Below are 26677 nucleotides of genomic sequence, written 5' to 3'. Positions count from 1 at the left end.
GCCAACGGGAAAGTGGCGCGCTCCGGTGGCAAGCCAACGGGACTGTGGCTTGCTCCGGTGGCAAGCCAACGGGAATGTGGCGTGCTCCGGTGGCAAGCCAACGGGACTGTGGCGTGCTCCGGTGGCAAGCCAACGGGAAAGTGGCGTGCTCCGGTGGCAAGCCAACGGGAAAGTGGCGTGCTCCGGTGGCAAGCTAACGGGAAAGTGGCGTGCTCCGGTGGCAAGCCAACGGGAAAGTGGCGTGCTCCGGTGGCAAGCCAACGGGAAAGTGGCGTGCTCCGGTGGCAAGCCAACGGGAAAGTGGCGTGCTCCGGTGGCAAGCCAACGGGAAAGTGGCGTGCTCCGGTGGCAAGCCAACGGGACTGTGGCGTGCTCCGGTGGCAAGCCAACGGGACTGTGGCGTGCTCCGGTGGCAAGCCAACGGGACTGTGGCGTGCTACGGTGGCAAGCCAACGGGACAGTGGCGTGCTCCGGTGGCAAGCCAACGGGAAAGTGGCGTGCTCCGGTGGCAAGCCAACGGGAAAGTGGCGTGCTCCGGTGGCAAGCCAACGGGAAAGTGGCGTGCTCCGGTGGCAAGCCAACGGGAAAGTGGCGTGCTCCGGTGGCAAGCCAACGGGAAAGTGGCGTGCTCCGGTGGGAAGCCAACGGTTAAGTGGCGTGCTCCGGTGGCAAGCCAACGGGAAAGTGGCGTGCTCCGGTGGCAAGCCAACGGAAAAGTGGCGTGCTCCGGTGGCAAGCCAACGGGAAAGTGGCGTGCTCCGGTGGCAAGCCAACGAGAAAGTGGCGTGCTCCGGTGGCAAGCCAACGGGAAAGTGGCGTGCTCCGGTGGCAAGCCAACGGGAAAGTGGCGTGCTCCGGTGGCAAGCCAACGTGAAAGTGGCGTGCTCCGGTGGCAAGCCAACGTGAAAGTGGCGTGCTCCGGTGGCAAGCCAACGGGAGAGTGGCGTGCTCCGGTGGCAAGCCAACGGGAGAGTGGCGTGCTCCGTTGGCAAGCCAACGGGAAAGTGGCGTGCTCCGGTGGCAAGCCAACGGGAAAGTGGCGTGCTCCGGTGGCAAGCCAACTGGAAAGTGGCGTGCTTCGGTGGCAAGCCAACGGGAAAGTGGCGTGCTCCGGTGGCAAGCCAACGGGAAAGTGGCGTGCTCCGGTGGCAAGCCAACGGGACTGTGGCGTGCTCCGGTGGCAAGCCAACGGGAAAGTGGCGTGCTCCGGTGGCAAGCCAACGGGAAAGTGGCGTGCTCCGGTGGCAAGACAACGGGAAAGTGGCGTGCTCCGGTGGCAAGCCAACGTGAAAGTGGCGTGCTCCGGTGGCAAGCCAACGTGAAAGTGGCGTGCTCCGGTGGCAAGCCAACGGGAGAGTGGCGTGCTCCGGTGGCAAGCCAACGGGAAAGTGGCGTGCTCCGGTGGCAAGCCAACGGGAAAGTGGCGTGCTCCGGTGGCAAGCCAACGGGAAAGTGGCGTGCTTCGGTGGCAAGCCAACGGGAAAGTGGCGTGCTCCGGTGGCAAGCCAACGGGAAAGTGGCGTGCTCCGGTGGCAAGCCAACGGGAAAGTGGCGTGCTCCGGTGGCAAGCCAACGGGACTGTGGCGTGCTCCGGTGGCAAGCCAACGGGAAAGTGGCGTGCTCCGGTGGCAAGCCAACGGGAAAGTGGCGTGCTCCGGTGGCAAGACAACGGGAAAGTGGCGTGCTCCGGTGGCAAGCCAACGTGAAAGTGGCGTGCTCCGGTGGCAAGCCAACGTGAAAGTGGCGTGCTCCGGTGGCAAGCCAACGGGAGAGTGGCGTGCTCCGGTGGCAAGCCAACGGGAAAGTGGCGTGCTCCGGTGGCAAGCCAACGGGAAAGTGGCGTGCTCCGGTGGCAAGCCAACGGGAAAGTGGCGTGCTTCGGTGGCAAGCCAACGGGAAAGTGGCGTGCTCCGGTGGCAAGCCAACGGGAAAGTGGCGTGCTCCGGTGGCAAGCCAACGGGAAAGTGGCGTGCTCCGGTGGCAAGCCAACGGGAAAGTGGCGTGCTCCGGTGGCAAGCCAACGGGACTGTGGCGTGCTCCGGTGGCAAGCCAACGGGACTGTGGCGTGCTTCGGTGGCAAGCCAGCGGGAAAGTGGCGTGCTCCGGTGGCAAGCCAACGGGAAAGTGGCGTGCTCCGGTGGCAAGCCAACGGGAAAGTGGCGTGCTCCGGTGGCAAGCCAACGGGACTGTGGCGTGCTCCGGTGGCAAGCCAACGGGACTGTGGCGTGCTTCGGTGGCAAGCCAGCGGGAAAGTGGCGTGCTCCGGTGGCAAGCCAACGGTAAAAGGTGTGCTCCGGTGGCATGCTAATGGTAAAGGTGTGCTCCAGTGGCATTCTAACGGTAAAGGTGTTCTGCGGTCACATGCTAATGGTAAAGGCGTGCTCCGGTGGCAAGCCAACGGGAAAGTGGCGTGCTCCGGTGGCAAGCCAACGGGAAAGTGGCGTGCTCCGGTGGCAAGCCAACGGGAAAGTGGCGTGCTCCGGTGGCAAGCCAACGGGACTGTGGCGTGCTCCGGTGGCAAGCCAACGGGACTGTGGCGTGCTTCGGTGGCAAGCCAGCGGGAAAGTGGCGTGCTCCGGTGGCAAGCCAACGGGAAAGTGGCGTGCTCCGGTGGCAAGCCAACGGGAAAGTGGCGTGCTCCGGTGGCAAGCCAACGGGACTGTGGCGTGCTCCGGTGGCAAGCCAACGGGACTGTGGCGTGCTTCGGTGGCAAGCCAGCGGGAAAGTGGCGTGCTCCGGTGGCAAGCCAACGGTAAAAGGTGTGCTCCGGTGGCATGCTAATGGTAAAGGTGTGCTCCAGTGGCATTCTAACGGTAAAGGTGTTCTGCGGTCACATGCTAATGGTAAAGGCGTGCTCCGGTGGCAAGCCAACGGGAAAGTGTCGTGCTCCGGTGGCAAGCCAACGGGAAAGTGGCGTGCTCCGGTGGCAAGCCAACGGGAAAGTGGCGTGCTCCGGTGGCAAGCCAACGGGAAAGTGGCGTGCTCCGGTGGCAAGCCAACGGGACTGTGGCGTGCTCCGGTGGCAAGCCAACGGGACTGTGGCGTGCTTCGGTGGCAAGCCAGCGGGAAAGTGGCGTGCTCCGGTGGCAAGCCAACGGGAAAGTGGCGTGCTCCGGTGGCAAGCCAACGGGAAAGTGGCGTGCTCCGGTGGCAAGCCAACGGGACTGTGGCGTGCTCCGGTGGCAAGCCAACGGGACTGTGGCGTGCTCCGGTGGCAAGCCAACGGGAAAGTGGCGTGCTCCGGTGGCAAGCCAACGGGAAAGTGGCGTGCTCCGGTGGCAAGCCAACGGGACAGTGGCGTGCTCCGGTGGCAAGCCAACGGGACAGTGGCGTGCTCCGGTGGCAAGCCAACGGGACAGTGGCGTGCTCCGGTGGCAAGCCAACGGGACAGTGGCGTGCTCCGGTGGCAAGCCAACGGGACAGTGGCGTGCTCCGGTGGCAAGCCAACGGGACAGTGGCGTGCTCCGGTGGCAAGCCAACGGGACAGTGGCGTGCTCCGGTGGCAAGCCAACGGGAAAGTGGCGTGCTCCGGTGGCAAGCCAACGGGAAAGTGGCGTGCTCCGGTGGCAAGCCAACGGGAAAGTGGCGTGTTCCGGTGGCAAGCCAACGGGAAAGTGGCGTGCTCCGGTGGCAAGCCAACGGGACTGTGGCGTGCTCCGGTGGCAAGCCAACGGGACTGTGGCGTGCTCCGGTGGCAAGCCAACGGGAAAGTGGCGTGCTCCGGTGGCAAGCCAACGGGAAAGTGGCGCGCTCCGGTGGCAAGCCAACGGGACTGTGGCTTGCTCCGGTGGCAAGCCAACGGGAATGTGGCGTGCTCCGGTGGCAAGCCAACGGGACTGTGGCGTGCTCCGGTGGCAAGCCAACGGGAAAGTGGCGTGCTCCGGTGGCAAGCCAACGGGAAAGTGGCGTGCTCCGGTGGCAAGCTAACGGGAAAGTGGCGTGCTCCGGTGGCAAGCCAACGGGAAAGTGGCGTGCTCCGGTGGCAAGCCAACGGGAAAGTGGCGTGCTCCGGTGGCAAGCCAACGGGAAAGTGGCGTGCTCCGGTGGCAAGCCAACGGGAAAGTGGCGTGCTCCGGTGGCAAGCCAACGGGACTGTGGCGTGCTCCGGTGGCAAGCCAACGGGACTGTGGCGTGCTCCGGTGGCAAGCCAACGGGACTGTGGCGTGCTACGGTGGCAAGCCAACGGGACAGTGGCGTGCTCCGGTGGCAAGCCAACGGGAAAGTGGCGTGCTCCGGTGGCAAGCCAACGGGAAAGTGGCGTGCTCCGGTGGCAAGCCAACGGGAAAGTGGCGTGCTCCGGTGGCAAGCCAACGGGAAAGTGGCGTGCTCCGGTGGCAAGCCAACGGGAAAGTGGCGTGCTCCGGTGGGAAGCCAACGGTTAAGTGGCGTGCTCCGGTGGCAAGCCAACGGGAAAGTGGCGTGCTCCGGTGGCAAGCCAACGGAAAAGTGGCGTGCTCCGGTGGCAAGCCAACGGGAAAGTGGCGTGCTCCGGTGGCAAGCCAACGAGAAAGTGGCGTGCTCCGGTGGCAAGCCAACGGGAAAGTGGCGTGCTCCGGTGGCAAGCCAACGGGAAAGTGGCGTGCTCCGGTGGCAAGCCAACGTGAAAGTGGCGTGCTCCGGTGGCAAGCCAACGTGAAAGTGGCGTGCTCCGGTGGCAAGCCAACGGGAGAGTGGCGTGCTCCGGTGGCAAGCCAACGGGAGAGTGGCGTGCTCCGTTGGCAAGCCAACGGGAAAGTGGCGTGCTCCGGTGGCAAGCCAACGGGAAAGTGGCGTGCTCCGGTGGCAAGCCAACTGGAAAGTGGCGTGCTTCGGTGGCAAGCCAACGGGAAAGTGGCGTGCTCCGGTGGCAAGCCAACGGGAAAGTGGCGTGCTCCGGTGGCAAGCCAACGGGACTGTGGCGTGCTCCGGTGGCAAGCCAACGGGAAAGTGGCGTGCTCCGGTGGCAAGCCAACGGGAAAGTGGCGTGCTCCGGTGGCAAGACAACGGGAAAGTGGCGTGCTCCGGTGGCAAGCCAACGTGAAAGTGGCGTGCTCCGGTGGCAAGCCAACGTGAAAGTGGCGTGCTCCGGTGGCAAGCCAACGGGAGAGTGGCGTGCTCCGGTGGCAAGCCAACGGGAAAGTGGCGTGCTCCGGTGGCAAGCCAACGGGAAAGTGGCGTGCTCCGGTGGCAAGCCAACGGGAAAGTGGCGTGCTTCGGTGGCAAGCCAACGGGAAAGTGGCGTGCTCCGGTGGCAAGCCAACGGGAAAGTGGCGTGCTCCGGTGGCAAGCCAACGGGAAAGTGGCGTGCTCCGGTGGCAAGCCAACGGGACTGTGGCGTGCTCCGGTGGCAAGCCAACGGGAAAGTGGCGTGCTCCGGTGGCAAGCCAACGGGAAAGTGGCGTGCTCCGGTGGCAAGCCAACGGGAAAGTGGCGTGCTCCGGTGGCAAGCCAACGTGAAAGTGGCGTGCTCCGGTGGCAAGCCAACGTGAAAGTGGCGTGCTCCGGTGGCAAGCCAACGGGAGAGTGGCGTGCTCCGGTGGCAAGCCAACGGGAAAGTGGCGTGCTCCGGTGGCAAGCCAACGGGAAAGTGGCGTGCTCCGGTGGCAAGCCAACGGGAAAGTGGCGTGCTTCGGTGGCAAGCCAACGGGAAAGTGGCGTGCTCCGGTGGCAAGCCAACGGGAAAGTGGCGTGCTCCGGTGGCAAGCCAACGGGAAAGTGGCGTGCTCCGGTGGCAAGCCAACGGGAAAGTGGCGTGCTCCGGTGGCAAGCCAACGGGACTGTGGCGTGCTCCGGTGGCAAGCCAACGGGACTGTGGCGTGCTTCGGTGGCAAGCCAGCGGGAAAGTGGCGTGCTCCGGTGGCAAGCCAACGGGAAAGTGGCGTGCTCCGGTGGCAAGCCAACGGGAAAGTGGCGTGCTCCGGTGGCAAGCCAACGGGACTGTGGCGTGCTCCGGTGGCAAGCCAACGGGACTGTGGCGTGCTTCGGTGGCAAGCCAGCGGGAAAGTGGCGTGCTCCGGTGGCAAGCCAACGGTAAAAGGTGTGCTCCGGTGGCATACTAATGGTAAAGGTGTGCTCCAGTGGCATTCTAACGGTAAAGGTGTTCTGCGGTCACATGCTAATGGTAAAGGCGTGCTCCGGTGGCAAGCCAACGGGAAAGTGGCGTGCTCCGGTGGCAAGCCAACGGGAAAGTGGCGTGCTCCGGTGGCAAGCCAACGGGAAAGTGGCGTGCTCCGGTGGCAAGCCAACGGGAAAGTGGCGTGCTCCGGTGGCAAGCCAACGGGACTGTGGCGTGCTCCGGTGGCAAGCCAACGGGACTGTGGCGTGCTTCGGTGGCAAGCCAGCGGGAAAGTGGCGTGCTCCGGTGGCAAGCCAACGGGAAAGTGGCGTGCTCCGGTGGCAAGCCAACGGGAAAGTGGCGTGCTCCGGTGGCAAGCCAACGGGACTGTGGCGTGCTCCGGTGGCAAGCCAACGGGACTGTGGCGTGCTTCGGTGGCAAGCCAGCGGGAAAGTGGCGTGCTCCGGTGGCAAGCCAACGGTAAAAGGTGTGCTCCGGTGGCATGCTAATGGTAAAGGTGTGCTCCAGTGGCATTCTAACGGTAAAGGTGTTCTGCGGTCACATGCTAATGGTAAAGGCGTGCTCCGGTGGCAAGCCAACGGGAAAGTGTCGTGCTCCGGTGGCAAGCCAACGGGAAAGTGGCGTGCTCCGGTGGCAAGCCAACGGGAAAGTGGCGTGCTCCGGTGGCAAGCCAACGGGAAAGTGGCGTGCTCCGGTGGCAAGCCAACGGGACTGTGGCGTGCTCCGGTGGCAAGCCAACGGGACTGTGGCGTGCTTCGGTGGCAAGCCAGCGGGAAAGTGGCGTGCTCCGGTGGCAAGCCAACGGGAAAGTGGCGTGCTCCGGTGGCAAGCCAACGGGAAAGTGGCGTGCTCCGGTGGCAAGCCAACGGGACTGTGGCGTGCTCCGGTGGCAAGCCAACGGGACTGTGGCGTGCTTCGGTGGCAAGCCAGCGGGAAAGTGGCGTGCTCCGGTGGCAAGCCAACGGTAAAAGGTGTGCTCCGGTGGCATGCTAATGGTAAAGGTGTGCTCCAGTGGCATTCTAACGGTAAAGGTGTTCTGCGGTCACATGCTAATGGTAAAGGTGTGCTCCGGTGGCATGCTAACGGGAATAGGTGTGCTCCGATGGCATGCTAACTGGAATAGGTGTGCCCGGTGGCATACTAACGGGAAAAGGTGTGCTACGGTGGCATGCTAGCTGGAAATGGTGTGCTTTGGTGGCATGATAACGAGAAAAGGGGTACTCCATTGGCACCACAATGGTCAAGGGACTTGGAAATGTCACATGTGAAGTCATACTCGCATAGTGTCTGTTGTTGCAGGGATCAAAAGAGCGACCCGGTGGAACAAGATGTGGACACTGTGCGGCAGATGGTGGTTTAAGGACAGCAAACAGCAAAATAAGACCAAGCAACAGCAAGAAAACAATCCAAGAATTACCGCAGCAGACAAGTAAGTGATTGTGATTCTTTTAAACGGTGATGTACGATCAGATGAAGTGGAATGCAGTAAGTTTGGAAATATGATTAACATGTTAATAAAGTGTCTGAAATGTATGAGCGAGAAAGAGAAAAAGGTGGATTGTTACAGGGGGACAGCTGAGAGTAGGGAGTTGCAGAGAAAGTCCTTGTGACAGGTTTAGGATGTATACGGCTGTTTATTGCCTCCTCCACATACAAAGGCAGGAGATGAGACTATCAAACAATTGAACTTGGAGTTGTCAGTAATGTTGGAGGTGAAATTAATAAAGCAAGTAAAATGGGAAAGAAAAAAAGGGGTTGTATGTTTGCCTGGTCAGAGGGATGTTTGCCTGGTCATGGGGATGTTTGTCTGGTCAGAGGGATGTTTGCCTGGTCAGAGGGATGTTTGCCTGGTCAGGGGGATGTTTGCCTGGTCAGGGGGATGTTTGTCTGGTCAGGGGGATGTTTGTCTGGTCAGAGGGATGTTTGCTTCACGTTGGGGAAGAGGGAAAGGACTGAATGATCCGGCACCTGTCCTATCCACAGGATGGTCAGCTAGTGCCGCCATTGGGAAAGAGCTGACCTAGTGTCACTATCAATCATCAGAGTCTGCAGTACAACTGATTAGGGGTCCAGCAGGGGGGCGCTGATGACACAGGTGGACCTTGGGCGGTTTTCTGGTTGCGGACGCTGCACCTAGAGGGTTTTCTTCATGTAATTATCCTCCTCACATTGCAGACTTGTGAACTTTATAAATTTTCTTCATTTGCTTATTTTCTTCCTTCTCTCCCAAACACGTTGCTGAAGTGCTGTCTCACCCCCACTGCCCCCATCCAGAAGCTTCTTGTGGCTGCTGTTCAGTGAGATTTGTCCTCTATATACCAGCAGTCTGTGTATGGGCCTGTCCCTGTCTGATCCTCTCTGCTCTCCACCCCTGCACTCAGACATGGGAAACCCTGTACTCGGATTACTTCACATCTTGGTGAACAACAGCTGAAAGGACCCTATAAAGGAGCCTGTACCAGGCAGGTGACAGCGGTGCAGCATTGTGCTTGTGGGGGCTATCGGGCGGTGGAGTCAGAAATTGGGGAATACTTGGGTGCTCTCTGGGTGGACAATATTAGTGCTGCAGTAATTTCCCACAAGTTTTTGCACAGAGAGGCCACTAATATAGAATAAAGTAAAACAATTGTGCTCTGTAAATAATGGCTGTGCTTTGCTACAAATGCTTCATGTTCGCAGGAGGTTTTTTTTTCTTTAATAAATTTTATTTAGTTTATAATTGATTTTTTCTCTTTCTGCTAGATATCAGGACATGATAGAGGCCGTACGGGACTGGTATAAGAAGTTCTTGGCTGAGAAGGAAAGAAGCTTCATTCCTCCATGAGCTGCAGTTCTTTGTGTCCAGTCGGGAGCTCTATTAGTAAGTAGATTTTATCACCGGCGCAGACATTTCCGGGAAGGTTCCAATTGGCCGAATACAAGACGTTCATTAAACTCTTCATTTGAAATAAACGTCTGGTTATCATCCACAATACTTAATACCGGTCACTTGTCACAAATTTGTATATTTTTTACCTGTTATAAAATGCTGCTGATCCCTTGAATCTTTTCTTTTTTTTTGTCATTTTAGACAAAACATTACATATTTCTGACAAGTCGCAGGTCTTTTCACACCACTCGTTTTGCAGGTTCTTTAATGCTACAGCACTTATGTTATTGGGGTCATTTTTGTGCAGTTTGCAGTTACATGATTTTTTATACATGTTTTTTTTTAGGTTTGTCTTGTTATTACATCACATTCATCTTTTTCCTCTCTTGCTTTCCTGGACTGAAGGAAACATATCTCCAAGTCACTCTGAGCTGCCGGCAGGAGAGATGGACCCTCAGGAGCCTCCTAGTCTTCAGAATCCACATGAAGGAGAAGTCCAAGAACAAGAAAGGCCTCCGACAGCAGAGCAACCTGTCCGCCAAAAAGTCCCAGAAGAAGAAGCGATGGTCCCGCAGCTCATCTGTGTTTTTCCTAAATGTGGATTATACTTTTACTGATTGTAATTTTCTTGGTCGATACCAGATAAAGTTTTGGATGACAACTGTCTGAACTTGTGTCTTATTTTACATTTCTCCTTTTTTCTTCTTGCTTCCCCTCCAGTGAGATCTGGCTTAGGTGATAAAAGCCTTTCTCTATCCGGTATTTTTGCAGCAGGCTGGAGAATGACTTTCTGGATGATAACTTGCCTTAGTCTCAGATGCCCATACACTAGTTAGCTTTAGACCGGACGCTTGTCCACACAACACATCCCGACTCCCCCATATACATGAATGTGGTTATATGTGTGGGGGAGATGGCCCCATACACAGCACATGGTCGGCTGCTCCAGCAAAAATCCTTGGGTTTGACCTACCTTCCTGTAATATATATGGGGGGCCATTAGTTGGATGTTTGCAGGACCCCTCTTTGTCCGACAGCTTCCCTCCCCCACACATAGCAAGCAGTGTACAGACAAGCTCCCTTCCCGCACATACAGCATATATATCATATAAAGAAAAAACCTAGAAGTCTGAACTGAAACATAAATTGATGTGCATGCAAAATGTAAATGCATGTTCACACACGGCCACTAGACAAAGAAAAACCAAAGACAAGCAAAATACCCAAGTAACTGGAAGTAAATGGGTAAATCGCACAGTGCAAAAATAATAAATAATGAAGGGTATTTAGTTAACATAATTTTGATCAAAATAATGTAAAAGCTATCCCGCCACGTCATAGCAACCCTTATGGGACAGTCCTAACTCTAATATTAAAACCTTACCATTTGTCAAGTGACGTACATATGGATAAGGGCAGAGAGACTGACCCCCTAGTAGAAGCATAGACCTGAGGCAGAATAAACATTTCAGCTCAGACAAAGGGTGGCCACACCCTAATATGTACTAAAGCACACTGAACTACAAAGAAAAAACCTAGAATTCTGAACTGAAACATAAATTGATGTGCATGCAAAATGTAAATGCATGTTCACACAAGGACACTAGACAAAGAAAAACCAAAGGCAAGCAAAATACCCAAGTAACTAGAAGTAAATGGGTAAATCGCAAAGTGCAAAAATAATAAATAATGAAGGGTATTTAGTAGTGAAGAGCGAGCATTAAAATGCTCGGGTGCTCAAAGCTCGGGCCGAGCTCGCCATGATACTCGGTTGCTCGACCTGAGCCACGAGCCCAATGTTAGTGTTATGTTCTGCTACCAAAGCTAAGGAAAGAGAGGAGATCTGTCCCTACTATAGGACTCAGCTGAATCCCTACGATGTAACAGGGAACCTGATCCTGCGATCAGACCTGCTAAAGTCCTAATCTAGTCTGTACGAAGACCTATAGATGTGGGGAGGGAATCCCTACAAGTACTAAGGACTGGGAGGAATATGGGACACCTCCTAACAGAAATGGTAGCAGACAGACGAACAAACAAAATAGATAGAACATAGAGGTCCGTAGACCAAGCAAACTAACAGAGTAGATACAGAGCACAGGCTAGCTAGAAAGTAGATATACAATGAAGTCCAGCAAAGCCAGAAGGGCGGAGCAGGATTAAATAGGCCAACAAGGTCATGTGACCAGCAAAGGAAAAAAAACCTAACAGCAAGGTTCTAACAGTACCCCCCCTTCTAAGAGGATCCTCCGGATCCCCTAGGACCAGGCTTATCAGGAAATCTCCTGTGAAACGCTCTGATAAGTCTGGACGCGGAAACATCATCTGACCTCACCCAAGAGTTATCCTCGGGTCCGAAACCTTTCCAGGCCACAAGATACTGCAAACTACCTCTATACCGTCTAGAGTCAAGGATGCGAGAAATTTCATATTCCCTGTCCTCCACCACCGGAGGAACAGAGGCATAGGCGTCACCATCCGACACAACAGCTTTTTTTAACAGAGAGACATGAAAGACCGGATTAATTCTCCAGGAGGTAGGAACCTCCAACCTAACAGCAGATTGGTTGACAACCTGAAGCACCTTAAAGGGCCCTACAAACTTGGGACCCAATTTCTTAGAAGGAATCCTTAACCGCAGATTCCTAGAGGACAACCAAACCATGTCACCAACAGCGAACAAAACCTCCTGTCGTTTCCTATCAAAGTAGTCTTTAGATTTTCTGTTGGCCTCCTGAAGATTACCACGCACATCCGTCCAAACTCTTTCCAAATCACCGGAAAAATTCTCCTCCTCAGGCACGGCAGATCCCAACTTGGAGAACGACCCAAACGACGGATGTCTCCCAGAACAACAAAAAAAAGGCGAACAACCAGCAGAAGAAGATGTATGATTGTTCAGAGCAAATTCGGCAAGTGGCAGAAACTCAGACCACCCCTCTTGATTGTCTGCCACAAAACAACGCAAGAACTGCTCAACATCCTGGTTTTTCCTTTCTGTCTGGCCATTAGATTCAGGATGATATCCGGACGAAAACGACAAATGAATTCCCAACCTGTCACAAAAGGCACGCCAAAAACGAGCCACGAACTGAGGACCCCTATCAGAAACAATGTCAGTCGGAACGCCATGAAGTCTGACAATTTCCTTGACAAAGGCCTTAGCGAGAGTTTTAGCGCAGGGCAGTTTGACGAAGGGAACCAAGTGACACATCTTGCTAAAACGGTCCACGACCACCCAGATGACAGTAAAACCCTCAGAGGGGGGAAGGTCAGTTATAAAGTCCATAGCCAAATGTGTCCAAGGAGCACTGGGGACCTCCAAAGGACAAAGCAACCCCGCAGCAGGAGTATGTGAGGACTTAGATCTAGCACATATAGTACATTGGCGCACCCACTTAATGACTTCCTTCTGCCATCCAGGCCACCAAAAACTGCGACCCACCAGTCTCTTGGTCTCAGAGATTCCGGGATGACCTGCCAACCGAGATTCGTGACACTCAACAAACAAATCTCTCCTAAAGGTCCCAGGCACAAACAACCTCCCATGAGGAGTGTTAGATGGGGCATTCTCCTGAGCTTTAAGAATCTCATCTTCCAAAACGGAGTCTAAAGCAGCTATCACAACACCTTCTTGTAAAATGTTTTCCTCTTTCTCAGCACCGACTATGGGAGAAAAACTGCGAGACAAGGCATCCGCCTTAACATTCTTAGTACCAGGGATGTAAGTAACGGAGAAATTAAACCGCGAGAAAAACAGTGCCCACCTAGCCTGACGGGCATTCAGGCGCTTGGCAGCGTCAAGATATATCAGATTTTTATGATCCGTAAGAACCTGAACGGGAAATTCCGCACCTTCCAAGAAGTGGCGCCAGTGTTCAAATGCGAGTTTAATAGCCAATAATTCCCGATTACCAATATCGTAATTCAATTCAGTCTCCGAAAATTTTTTTGAAAAAAAGGCACAGGGATGTAATCCATCCCCGTTATCCTGAGACAATACTGCGCCAACCCCCACAGAGGAAGCATCAACCTCAACCAAAAACGGCCTAGTAACATCAGGCTGCATAAGGATGGGAGCAGAGGTGAACCTCTCCTTGAGATACACAAAAGCTTCAATGGCCTCAGAAGACCACTGAACCGCATCAGCACCTTTCCTGGTGAGATCAGTCAGAGGTTTGACAATACTAGAAAAAATTTTTATGAATTTTCTATAGTAATTGGCGAAACCCAAAAACCTCTGTATCGATTTCAAACCAATAGGCCTAGGCCATTCCTGCACAGCCTGAACCTTAACCGGATCCATCTCAAAACCTTTGCTGGAGATAATGTAGCCCAAAAAACTAATTCTCTGTACAGCGAACTCACATTTCTCCAGCTTAGCAAAAAGCGAATTGTCCATTAATAACTGTAATACCTCACGCACGCTCCGCCAATGAGACTCCAGATCTGGCGAATAAATCAAAATGTCATCCAAATACACAACCACATTTTTACCGATCAAAGGTCTAAGGATGTCATTAATCAGATTCTGAAAAAATGCAGGAGCATTAGTAAGACCAAAAGGCATAACCAGATTCTCAAAATGACCCACAGGAGTGTTAAAAGCAGTCTTCCATTCATCACCCTCCTTCATGCGCAACAGATTGTATGCCCCCTTAAGGTCAATTTTAGAGAACCACTTGGCCCCCAATAACTGGTTAAACAGATCAGGAATGAATGGCAGTGGGTAAGGATTGCGTACCGTAATTTTGTTAATCTCACGAAAATCCAGACAAGGACGTAAACCGCCGTCCTTTTTTTTTACAAAAAAAAATCCAACCGCCACAGGAGACTTAGAGGGCCTAATGTGACCGGCGGCCAAACTTGTCTGTATGTATTCCTCCAAAGCCTTCCTCTCAGGAATAGTAAGGTTAAATAAACGACTTTTAGGAAGAGTCGCTCCAGGGACAAATTCAATAGAACAATCATAGTCTCTATGGGGAGGCAAAACCTGCGATTCTTTCTCAGAAAAAACTCTCCAAAAATCCTGAATAGGAACAGGCAATTCTCCCCTATCCAAAGCTGCAATACGCCCGTTACAACACTTGTCATAACATTTATGGCTCCAGGATTTAATTTCACTGGTAGACCAATCCAGTACAGGATTGTGAAATTTTAACCAGGGCAAACCCAATATTACTGGAGAAGGCAAGTTATTCAACACTACCAAATCCAATTTCTCATGGTGAACACCATTAATAGTGAGAGGAAATTCACAGACCTTGAGAGTAATATTCTTCAAAGGGGAGCCATCCACAGAAACCACAGCAATGGGGGATGATAAAGGTTCAGGTTTTAAATTGAGTTTTTCCACGAATCCCCCATCAATTACATTCAGTGTAGACCCGCAATCAACAAACACCCGAAATTCCATTAATTTTTCCTGAGCAATCGTGGAAGCAGCTAAAAATATACCCTTGGAATTTAAACAGGCAATACGGGCGTGACTGACCATTTTTTTTTCTTTCTTCATACGAAGCTCACAGCCTTTAATCAAATGACCAGATTTCCCGCAATAGAAACACAAGCCTTCTGAAAAACGACGGTGTTTTTCTTGAGAGCGAGGTGCCACCGATCCAATCTCCATCGGTTCACCACTGTTAGTACACACATTATCATAACCAGAAACTGACATAGCAGAGGATTTGCTCTCATTAACCCTAGCACGCAGTCTTCTATCCACCCGTATAGCTAATTGCATAGCCTGTTGCAAATCCTCAGGTGTAGGATAAGCAATTAGCAGGTCTTTAACCCTTTCACTGAGCCCAGCAAGAAATAGACTTTTCAGAGCAGAATCGTTCCACCCTGTTTGAGTGGACCAACGACGAAAATGTGTACAATATTTTTCCATATTACCTGATCCTTGTTTTAAACGTCTCAACTCAGTCTCAGCTGATGCCACACGGTCAGGATCATCATATAATAGTCCTAAAGCAGAAAAAAAACTATCCACTGATCTGAAGCATGTATCACTAGGTTGCAAAGAAAAGGCCCACTCCTGAGGCTCTTTGCGCAAAAGTGACATTATGAACCCTACGCGCTGGGATTCATCCCCAGAGGACTTGGGTCTCAAACGAAAATACAATAAGCAAGCATTTTTAAATGAAAAAAATTCTCGATGTTCACCAAAAAATAAATCCGGCAAACATACCTTAGGCTCCAAGAAATATGCTCCAGGACAGTTACTCACGTGCTGACGGAGCTCGGCCACTTCCAGAGAGAGTCCCTGCAGGTGTTTAGCCAAATCCTGAACCGACACCATGATGGAACAAAAAAAAATCTTTCCTTAGAGAATTTACAGGCTGGACTTACTGTTATGTTCTGCTACCAAAGCTAAGGAAAGAGAGGAGATCTGTCCCTACTATAGGACTCAGCTGAATCCCTACGATGTAACAGGGAACCTGATCCTGCGATCAGACCTGCTAAAGTCCTAATCTAGTCTGTACGAAGACCTATAGATGTGGGGAGGGAATCCCTACAAGTACTAAGGACTGGGAGGAATATGGGACACCTCCTAACAGAAATAGTAGCAGACAGACGAACAAACAAAATAGATAGAACATAGAGGTCCGTAGACCAAGCAAACTAACAGAGTAGATACAGAGCACAGGCTAGCTAGAAAGTAGATATACAATGAAGTCCAGCAAAGCCAGAAGGGCGGAGCAGGATTAAATAGGCCAACAAGGTCATGTGACCAGCAAAGGAAAAAAAACCTAACAGCAAGGTTCTAACAGTTAGTCTATGGGAGACCCGAGCATTTTCGCGGCGGCATCCCCGGCTGTCTTTTAAAAGCCTAACAAGTGCCCAAAACGATAGTGACAGTGCTCAAATGACATGGGGACAGCATGGGGATCGCCCCAGGAAGCATTTCTGACCCCCAGGTCACTTCTGTCAACAACGTGGTCAGAGGTATTAAGCCACTTTTAAGGGCTCACAATAAAACGTTCAAAAACTAAACTGAAACTGCTTTCCTGTGAAATATGTTAAGGAAGTTCCTTTCCAGGGTAAAGACTTGTGTATAAGGTAAAATAAATAACAAAAAAAATAAAAAATACTCCTCCACACCTTGGGCTATGTTCACAAGTAGCATTTTTAATGCGTTTTTGCACTTTAGTATTGCTTCAACCGTGACAAATGCATTCACCGGGAAATGTCATTTTAACATTTTACAACCTTATCTGGCCATGTGCTGTGTGACACATGCATACAGTGCTGAAAAGACATGGAGACAGCATGGGGAAGACCCCTGGAAGCATCTCTGACTCCCCGGTCACTGCCTAAAAGTGTGCCCATCAGAAGTCATCCTTGCCGCATCAGAAGATGCAGACTTGCAACTATCCCCGTGCAAGTTCTTGTCCCAGGGCAGGGTTCAATTGTACCTCCCCCATTCCTTGCAATGCAAGCGCAAATATGCAGCCAACCACCCACCCACCCCCAGACTGCAATACCATACTGCTTGCTTGCACTTGAAATTGGGCCTTTTAGGCATGTGGAGGCGGAATTTGGCCACCATGTCATGGCAGCGTTGGCGGCCTGGTATCCATACTCAGTCCCCAGCCGCCCGGGGGCGGGGTGTCCACACTCGGTCCCCAACCGCCAGGGGGCGGCCGGGTGTCCATAATCGGTCGCCAGCCGCCTGGGGGCAGCCGGGTGTCCATAAACGGTCCCCAGCCGCCCCTATTTCTCCTTGGAACATCCCCCCACACACTTTTCTTAGCCTGGCCTGCTTTAGGTAAGCATTGGACGAGCCCACCAGAGAACCAGACTCCTCCGGTGGGCCCTGGCTTCTCCATCAGGGGAGTTGAGAGTGCCAAGGTGAGGACCATGATGATGATACAAGTTAGCATCTGCTTTGTTTTGTTGGAATGCAAGCGCATGTATGTAGTAGCGGCAAGGCCTGAGGTGGTCAGCGTTTTGGCGCATATCCTACCTCCTCCGAGGATTGCTGGATGTTTTCCTGCTACTATCCCAGTTCTATGACTCCCGTTAAAACAAAGCTTCAGGTGATGAATGATGGATGAGGTGGTGGCAAAGGAGAGCAGGTGGAACAGGGACCATTCACATCAATATCAGGCCAGTCAACCACATATGTCTTGTAGGATATGTTTCTGTAACAAAAGGAGCGGTTTGGCTACACAGTTATAGGGCATACAGTGAGTGCAATGCCTACCAAAAATTTCGAGGCACTCCAATGTACCTTGGAAATGACATGGAGGTCAGAGGGCCTTAACTAAACAGTTTTTTTCATTTATAGCAACTGGGTCTCCTGTACACTGTTGGCCTAAACAGTGAATGGAAGGCTTTCCAAAAATTATGAGGAACTGCAATGCCCCTTGAAACAGACGTGGATTACAGCGTACTAAAAACCTTCTACCCACTATTGGGGAGTGGGTCTCCCTTAGTATTCGCCTTTGCATTGAAAAGCAAAAGCTGACTAAAATTAGGAGGAAATGCAATGTCCGTTGGAAGAGTTGTGGAGGTTAGAGATAATTAAAAACAACATTTCAATGCCCCTAGGAAGAGCTGTGGAGTTCAGAGTGGCTTAAGAAGACTGTTTTAATGTCCCTTTGAAGAGACATGGAGGTCACAGTAGCTTAACAAGATGGTTTTAATGCCCCTCGGAAAAGACGTGGAGGTCCCAGTAGCTTAACCAGACGGTTTGAATGCCCCTCGGAAGAGGGGCTTTTAATGCCCCTTCCAAGAGCCATACAGTACAGCATAGTACAAACATTATTCCCATTATTGGGGAGTGTGTATCCCATAGTCATTGCTTATGCCTTCCAAGCAAAAGCTGCCAAAAATTGGGACGGAGGAACTTGCAATGCCCCTTACAAGAGCCATGCAGTACAGCATATTCCAAACATTATTCCCATTATTGGGGAGTGGGTCTCCCATAGTCTTTGCTTATGCCTTCCAAGCAAAAGCTGCCAAAAATTAGGACGAAGGAGCTTGCAATGCCCTTTACAAGAGCCATGCAGTACAGCATATTACAAACATTATTCCCATTATTGGGGAGTGGGTCTCCCATAGTATTTGCTTATGCCTTCCAAGAAAAAGCTGCCAAAAATTAAGAGGAACTGCAATGCCCGTTCGAAGAGTCGTGGAGGTTAGAGTTAATTAAAAACAACATATCAATGCCCCTTGGAAGAGCTGTGGAGTTCAGAGTGGTTTAACAAGACGCTATTAATGCCCCTCAAAAGAGATGTGGAGGTCCCAGTAGCTTAACAAGACGGTTTTAATACCCCTTGGAAAAGTGGTGGAGGTCCCAGTAGCTTAACAAGACGGTTTTAATACCCCTCGGAAAAGTGGTGGAGGTCACAGTAGCTTAAGAAGACGCTTTTAATGCCCCACAGAAGAAACGTGGAGATCCCAGTAGCTTAACAAGACGGTTTTAATGCCCCTTGGAAAAGTGGTGGAGGTCGCAGTAGCTTAACAAGACGCTATTAATGCCCCTCAGAAGAGACGTGGAGGTCCCAGCAGCTTAACAAGACGGTTTGAATGCCCCTTGGAAGAGACGTGGAGGTCACAGTAGCTTAACAAGACGCTATTAATGCCCCTCAGAAGAGACGTGGAGGTTCCAGCAGCTTAACATGACGGTTTTAATGCTCCTCAGAAAAGTGGTGGAGGTTCCAGTAGCTTAACAAAATGGTTTTAATGCCCCTCAGAAACGTAGTGGAGGTCCCAGTAGCTTAACAAGACTGTTTGAATGCCCCTTGGAAGAGACGTGGAGGTCCCAGTAGCTTAACTGGCCGGTTTAAATGCCCCTTGGAAAAGTGGTGGAGGTCACAGTAGCTTAACAAAACGCTATTAATGCCCCTCAGTAGAGACGTGGAGGTCTCAGTAGCTTAACAAGACGGTTTTAATGCTCCTCAGAAAAGTGGTGGAGGTCCCAGTAGCTTAACAAGACGGTTTTAATGCCCCTAGGAAAAGTGGTGGAGGTCGCAGTAGCTTAACAAGACGGTTTGAATGCCCCTTGGAAGAGACGTGGAGGTCCCAGTAGTTTAACAAGACGGTTTTAATGCTCCTCAGAAAAGTGGTGGAGGTCCCAGTAGCTTAACAAGACGGTTTTAATGCCCCTTGGAAAAATGGTGGAGGTCGCAGTAGCTTAACAAGACGGTTTGAATGCCCCTTGGAAGAGACGTGGAGGTCCCAGTAGCTTAACAAGACGGTTTGAATGCCCCTTGGAAGAGAAGTGGAGGTCCCAGTAGCTTAACAAGACTGTTTTAATGCCCCTCGGAAAAGTGGTGGAGGTCACAGTAGCTTAACAAGACGCTTTTAATGCCCCTCGGAAGAGACGTGGAGGTCCAAGTAGCTTAACAAGACGGTTTGAATGCCCCTTGGAAGAGACGTGGAGGTCCCAGTAGCTTAACAAGACGGTTTGAATGCCCCTTGGAAGAGATGTGGAGGTCCCAGTAGCTTAACAAGACGGTTTGAATGCCCCTTGGAAGAGACGTGGAGGTCCCAGTAGCTTAACAAGACAGTTTTAATGCCCCTCGGAAAAGTTGTGGAGGTCACAGTAGCTTAACAAGATGCTTTTAATGCCTCTCAGAAGAGACGTGGAGGTCCCAGTAGCTTAACAAGATGGTTTGAATGCCCCTTGGAAGAGAAGTGGAGGTCCCAGTAGCTTAACAAGAAGGTTTTAATGCTTCTCGGCAAAGTGGTGGAGGTCCCAGTAGCTAAAAATACGCTTTTACTGCCCCGCGAAAAAGTGGTGGAGGTCGCAGTAGCTTAACAAGATGGTTTGAATGCCCCTTGGTAGAGACGTGGAGGTCCCAGTAGCTTAACAAGACAGTTTGAATGCCCCTTGGAAGAGACGTGGAGGTCCCAGTAGCTTAACAAGACGGTTTTAATGCCCCTCGGAAAAGTGGTGGAGGTCACAGTAGCTTAACAAGTCGCTTTTAATGCCCCTCAGAAGAGAAGTGGAGATCCCAGTAGCTTAACAAGACGGTTTGAATGCCCCTTGGAAGAGACGTGGAGGTCACAGTAGCTTAACAAGACGGTTAGAATGCCCCTTGGAAGAGACGTTGAGGTCACAGTAGCTTAACAAGATGGTTTTAATGCTCCTCGGAAAAGTGGTGGAGGTCCCAGTAGCTTAACAAGATGCTTTTAATGCCCCTCGGAAAAGTGGTGGAGGTCCCAGTAGCTTAACAAGACGCTTTGAATGCCCCTTGGAAGAGACGTGGAGGTCACAGTAGCTTAAAAAGATGGTTTTAATGCTCCTCGGAAAAGTGGTGGAGGTCCCAGTAGCTTAACAAGATGCTTTTAATGCCCCTCGGAAAAGTGGAGGTCCCAGTAGCTTAACAAGACGGTTTTAATGCCCCTTGGAAAAGTGGTGGAGGTCGTAGTAGCTTAACAAGACTGTTTGAATGCCCCTTGGAAAAGTGGTGCAGGTCCCAGTAGCTTCACAAGATGGTTTGAATGCCCCTTGGAAGAGACGTGGAGGTACCAGTAGCTTAAAAAGACGGTTTTAATGCCCCTCGGAAAAGTGGTGGAGGTCTCAGTAGCTTAACAAGACGGTTTTAATGCCCCTCGGAAAAGTGGTGGAGGTCCCAGTAGCTTAACAATACGCTTTTAATGCCTCTCAGAAGAGACGTGGAGGTCCCAGTAGCTTAAAAAGACGGTTTGAATGCCCCTTGGAAGAGACGTGGAGGTCCCAGTAGCTTAAGAAGACAGTTTGAATGCCCCTTGGAAGAGACGTGGAGGTCCCAGTAGCTTAACAAGACGGTTTTAATGCTTCTCGGAAAAGTGGTGGAGGTCCCAGTAGCTTAATAAGACGCTTTTAATGCCCCTCGAAAAAGTGGTGGAGGTCGCAGTAGCTTACCAAGACGGTTTGAATGCCCCTTGGAAGAGACGTGGAGGTCCCAGTAGCTTAACAAGACAGTTTGAATGCCCCTTGGAAGAGACGTGGAGGTCCCACTAGCTTAACAAGACGTTTTTAATGCCCCTCGGAAAAGTGGTGGACGTACCAGTAGCTTAATAAGACGCTTTTAATGCCCCTCAGAAAAGTGGTGGAAGTCCCAGTAGCTTAACAAGATGCTTTTAATGCCCCTCGGAAAAGTGGTGGAGGTCCCAGTAGCTTAACAAGACGCTTTGAATGCCCCTTGGAAGAGACGTGGAGGTCACAGTAGCTTAACAAGATGGTTTTAATGCTCCTCGGAAAAGTGGTGGAGGTCCCAGTAGCTTAACAAGATGCTTTTAATGCCCCTCGGAAAAGTGGAGGTCCCAGTAGCTTAACAAGATGGTTTTAATGCCCCTTGGAAAAGTGGTGGAGGTCGTAGTAGCTTAACAAGACTGTTTGAATGCCCCTTGGAAAAGTGGTGCAGGTCGTAGTAGCTTAACAAGACTGTTTGAATGCCCCTTGGAAAAGTGGTGCAGGTCCCAGTAGCTTAACAAGATGGTTTGAATGCCCCTTGGAAGAGACGTGGAGGTACCAGTAGCTTAAAATGACGGTTTTAATGCCCCTCGGAAAAGTGGTGGAAGTCCCAGTAGCTTAACAAGACGGTTTTAATGCCCCTCGGAAAAGTGGTGGAGGTCCCAGTAGCTTAACAATACGCTTTTAATGCCTCTCAGAAGAGACGTGGAGGTCCCAGTAGCTTAACAAGACGGTTTGAATGCCCCTTGGAAGAAACGTGGAGGTCCCAGTAGCTTAAGAAGACGGTTTGAATGCCCCTTGGAAGAGACGTGGAGGTCCCAGTAGCTTAACAAGACGGTTTTAATGCTTCTCGGAAAAGTGGTGGAGGTCCCAGTAGCTTAATAAGACGCTTTTAATGCCCCTCGAAAAAGTGGTGGAGGTCGCAGTAGCTTACCAAGACGGTTTGAATGCCCCTTGGAAGAGACGTGGAGGTCCCAGTAGCTTAACAAGACAGTTTGAATGCCCCTTGGAAGAGACGTGGAGGTCCCACTAGCTTAACAAGACGTTTTTAATGCCCCTCGGAAAAGTGGTGGACGTACCAGTAGCTTAATAAGACGCTTTTAATGCCCCTCAGAAAAGTGGTGGAGGTCCCAGTAGCTTAACAAGATGCTTTTAATGCCCCTCGGAAAAGTGGTGGAGGTCCCAGTAGCTTAACAAGACACTTTGAATGCCCCTTGGAAGAGACGTGGAGGTCACGGTAGCTTAACAAGATGGTTTTAATGCTCCTCGGAAAAGTGGTGGAGGTCCCAGTAGCTTAACAAGATGCTTTTAATGCCCCTCGGAAAAGTGGAGGTCCCAGTAGCTTAACAAGATGGTTTTAATGCCCCTTGGAAAAGTGGTGGAGGTCGTAGTAGCTTAACAAGACTGTTTGAATGCCCCTTGGAAAAGTGGTGCAGGTCCCAGTAGCTTAACAAGATGGTTTGAATGCCCCTTGGAAGAGACGTGGAGGTACCAGTAGCTTAAAATGACGGTTTTAATGCCCCTCGGAAAAGTGGTGGAGGTCCCAGTAGCTTAACAAGACGGTTTTAATGCCCCTCGGAAAAGTGGTGGAGGTCCCAGTAGCTTAACAATACGCTTTTAATGCCTCTCAGAAGAGACGTGGAGGTCCCAGTAGCTTAACAATACGCTTTTAATGCCTCTCAGAAGAGACGTGGAGGTCCCAGTAGCTTAACAAGACGGTTTGAATGGCCCTTGGAAGAGATGTGGAAGTCCCAGTAGATTAACAAGACGGTTTTAATGCTCCTCGGAAAAGTGGTGGAGGTCGCAGTAGCTTAACAAGACGCTTTTAATGCCCCTTACAAGAGCCATACAGTACAGCATTTTAAAAATATTATTCCCATTATTGGGGAGTGGGTCTCCCACAGTCTTTGCTTATGCCTTCCAAGCAAAAGCTGACAAAAATAAGGACGGAGGAACTTTCAATAATGGCAACACGGACCACGGTCACCCTGGTGGTATAGTGGTGGTGGAGGCTGAGGATAAGGAGAAGAACATAAAACAGCCGAAATGAGGAAGCGTATACCCATGTGTGGGTGTGAAGCGGTGCATGTGAATACACCTTCCGAAATAACACAGTGGATTTGACTTTATGTTACTCTGCTGTCATTTGGTGGTGATGAGAAGTCTGGCCCAATCCAGCTACTGTTCATTTTGATAAGGGTCAGCTTGTCAGCATTGTCAGTTGACAGGCGAGTGCGCTTATCAGTTATAATTACCCCAGCAGCACTAAAAACACGCACCGATAACACGCTAGCGGCAGGGCAGGCCAGGACCTCCAAGGCGTACAGAGCGATTTCATTCCAGGTGTCCAGCTTGGATACCCAATAATTAAAAGGCACAGAGGAATCACGGAGGACGCTGGTACGGTCGGCAAGGTACTCCCTCACCATCGTTTGAAACTTTCCACTGCTTGTGAGAGTACCCCGCGCCTCATGGCCTGTAAGCTGGGCAGGTCTCAGAAAACTGTCCCAGAATGTTGACAGTGTTCCCCTGCCTCTGCTGGATTGGAGTTGCCTCTCTCTCGCTTGTACGCCTTGGTTGGTCAACGAACTGTGACCTCTGCCGCTAGCGTGTTCAGATGGGAATTTTTTTTTAACAGTTCTGCAGCAAGGGCCTTCTGGTACTGCCCCATTTTCGTAGACCTCTCCACCTCAGGAATAAGAGAGTGAAAGTTCTCCTTGTAGCGGGGGTCTAAAAGTGTCACCAACCAGTAATGACTGTCACCCAACATTTTGACAACGCGAGGGTCACGGTTAAGGCAGAGTAACATAAAGTCAGCCATGCGTGCCAGACTGGTAACGGGCAAGACTTCCGTGTCCTCACCAAGATGACGACTGACCATGCTCTCCCCCCCCCCCCCCCCCTGTCCTCAGGCCACCCACGCTGAACTGACAGTATGACAGTTGTACAGGTACTACCGTCTACAGCGCATGATACAAGCTCCTGTTCTTCCTCCTCCTCCTCTCCCTCATTGTCCCCCAATGCACGTTGGGATGAGATGAGGCTGGGCTGTGTGTAATCGACCGCTACGGCTTCTTGATCCATTTCATCATACTCTGGCAGCAATGCCTCCTCTTTAATTCTCTGCAGAGAGCATTGCAAAAGACAGACAAGTGGAATGCTGACGCTAATGATGGCGTCATCGCCACTCACCATCTTGGTGGACTCCTCAAAGTTTGTCAAGATGGTACATACAGTACAGACCAAAAGTTTGGACACACCTTCTCATTTAAAGATTTTTCTGTATTTTCATGACTATGAAAATTGTACATTCACACTGAAGGCATCAAAACTATGAATTAACACATGTGGAATTATATACTTAACAAAAAAGCGTGAAACAACTGAAAATATGTCTTATATTCTAGGTTCTTCAAAGTAGCCACCTTTTGCTTTGATGACTGCTTTGCACACTCTTGAGAGACTGCCATAAAGACTGAGAGGAGGGGGCATCTTTGCATGCAGTATGGACAGGGGATTGCCATGCACACACAACAGGTGACACCCGCTGACACTGGTCATGGACCCTGGGGTTCGCCCCACAAAGTCGGGTGCTTTGCTGCCATGTGCCTGATCATGCTGGTGGTGGTCAGGCTGGTAGTTTTGTCACCCCTGCTGATGCTGGCATGGCAGGTGGTACAAATGGCCTTTTTGGGGATATCAGCAGAGTCTTTAAAAAAATTCCAGACTCTGGAAGACCTACAGGTTGTACTGGCAACGTCCCTCGTGTTGGTGTTACGGGGAACTGTTGCCGGCCTTCTGTGTGCGGCCACCACACTGCTTTTTTTTGCCTGTTGGGGTACTCTGCCTCCCTCACCCTGTCTGCTGCTGGCCTCGCTCTGCATGTCCTCCTGCCACATTGGGTCAGTTACTAGATCATCCACCACCTCCTCCTCTTCCACTTGCGCACCACGATCCTCCTCCTCACTTCCTGGCAATTGTGTCTCGTCATCGTCAACCTCTTGTGACAAATTGCCAGCGTTGACTTCCTCTGGCCGTGGCTGTTCAAATATTTGGGCATCTCTACATGGGATCTCCTCTTCCACCACTTCAAGCGGAGCAGGCGAGGGGCACAAATCTGGAAATGGACCAGTGAACAGCTCTTCAGAGTGTCCAAGTGTGGGATCAGTTGCTGTCTGACGACACTCGGCATGGTGGGAGGGAGGAGCATCAGGGTGAGGAGGAGTATGCGGTCGAGACTCATGGCTACTAAGAGTTGACCGTGTGGAAGACAGACCGGAGGTGGTGGTGCCCAGGTAACTGGAAGTATTATCTGCTATCCAATTAATAACCTGTTCACACTGATCTGGTGTTGTTCTGTGCTTCCCTAGTAATTCGGTCAAGAAGTGGGAGCGAGAAGATATGGCTGTTGGTTGTGGCACATTTTCACCTTGGCCACGGCCCCGTCCTCTGCATGCACCATCACCAGAACGTCCACTTCCATGTCCCTTGCCACGCGCCTTGCCCATTGTAAAGTAAGTAAAATAGCTTACACTCGCACCATCAATGGAAAAAGGGTAATAAAGTAGATTAGAACCGTGGAAGAGGAAAACCACAGTTCTATTTCTCTGGCCTACACCCGACTCTTTTAAACAATCTGAACAATCAGGGAGAAACTATTACTGTTTTTCTTTACGGAAAAAATACCAAAAGGTGAATAATAGAGATTTTTTACCGTGGAATGGCAAAACCACAGTTATTGTTTACTGGGGTATACCAGAAAATTTTAAATAGATATATTTGTGTCTGAACAATCAGGAGACAGTACGGTTTTTCTTTACAGCAAAAAATGCAAAAAAGCAGGATAATACAGAGATTTGACCCGTGGAACTGCAAAACCACACTTGTATTTCTCGGGCCTACACCAGACTATTTTCAACAGATATATTTGTGTCTGAACAATGAGGAGACACTACTACTGTTTTTCTTTGCGGCAAAAAATGCCAAAAGCAGGATAATAGAGATTTTTTACCGTGGAACAGCAAAACCACAGTTATAATTTACTGGTGTATATCAGACTATTTTCAACAGATATATTTGTGTCTGAACAATCAGGAGACACTATTAGTTTTTTTTTTTACGGTGACACATATTACTATAACTTGCACCCATAGTGCAAAAAAAAAACAAAAACCCCAAAAAAACACAATGGGTTCAACCGTACTCAAATTGTTAACTAGGAGCAATGATTAGTGTGAATAATATAATATTTTGATTGGAGATGATCCAACCTCTGGTTCCACCACTGATCCTGAGAATGAAGGAATGGGGAACCTATCAGCTTTTTTTTTTCCTGCACAGCTGTGCTCCCAACCACCCACAGTGCAAAAAAAAACCCTAAAAAAACAATAGGTATAACCGTACTCAAATTGATAATTGGGAGCAACGATTAGTGTGAAGGATATAATATTGTGATTGGCGATGTTCCATCCACTGATTCTGAGAAAGAAGGAATGGGGAACCTATCAGCTTTTTTTCCTGCACAGCTGTGCTCCCACCCATTGCGCAAAAATACCCTAAAAAAATGCACGTACTCAAATTGTTAATTGGGAGCAATGATGAGTGTGAAGGGATATAATATCTTGATTGGCGATGGTCCGACCTGTGGTTCCGCCACCGATCCCAAGAATGAAGGAATTGAGAACCTGTAAGCTTTTTTTTTCCTGCACAGCTGTGCTCTCAACCACCCACCCACAGTGCAAAAAATAAAAAAAACAATAGATCCAACTGTACTCAAATTGTTAAATTGGGAGCGTGAAAAAAATAATGCATCCACTTCTTTCTAAATTAGGCTGTCAGA

Source organism: Phyllobates terribilis, unplaced genomic scaffold (genome assembly GCF_046119375.1).
Source record: "Phyllobates terribilis strain yellow unplaced genomic scaffold, ASM4611937v1 Scaffold_52__1_contigs__length_9100884, whole genome shotgun sequence".
Classification (NCBI taxonomy): domain Eukaryota; kingdom Metazoa; phylum Chordata; class Amphibia; order Anura; family Dendrobatidae; genus Phyllobates; species Phyllobates terribilis.
The sequence above is the reverse complement of the archived record's forward strand: the minus strand, read 5'-3'. Positions refer to the sequence as shown.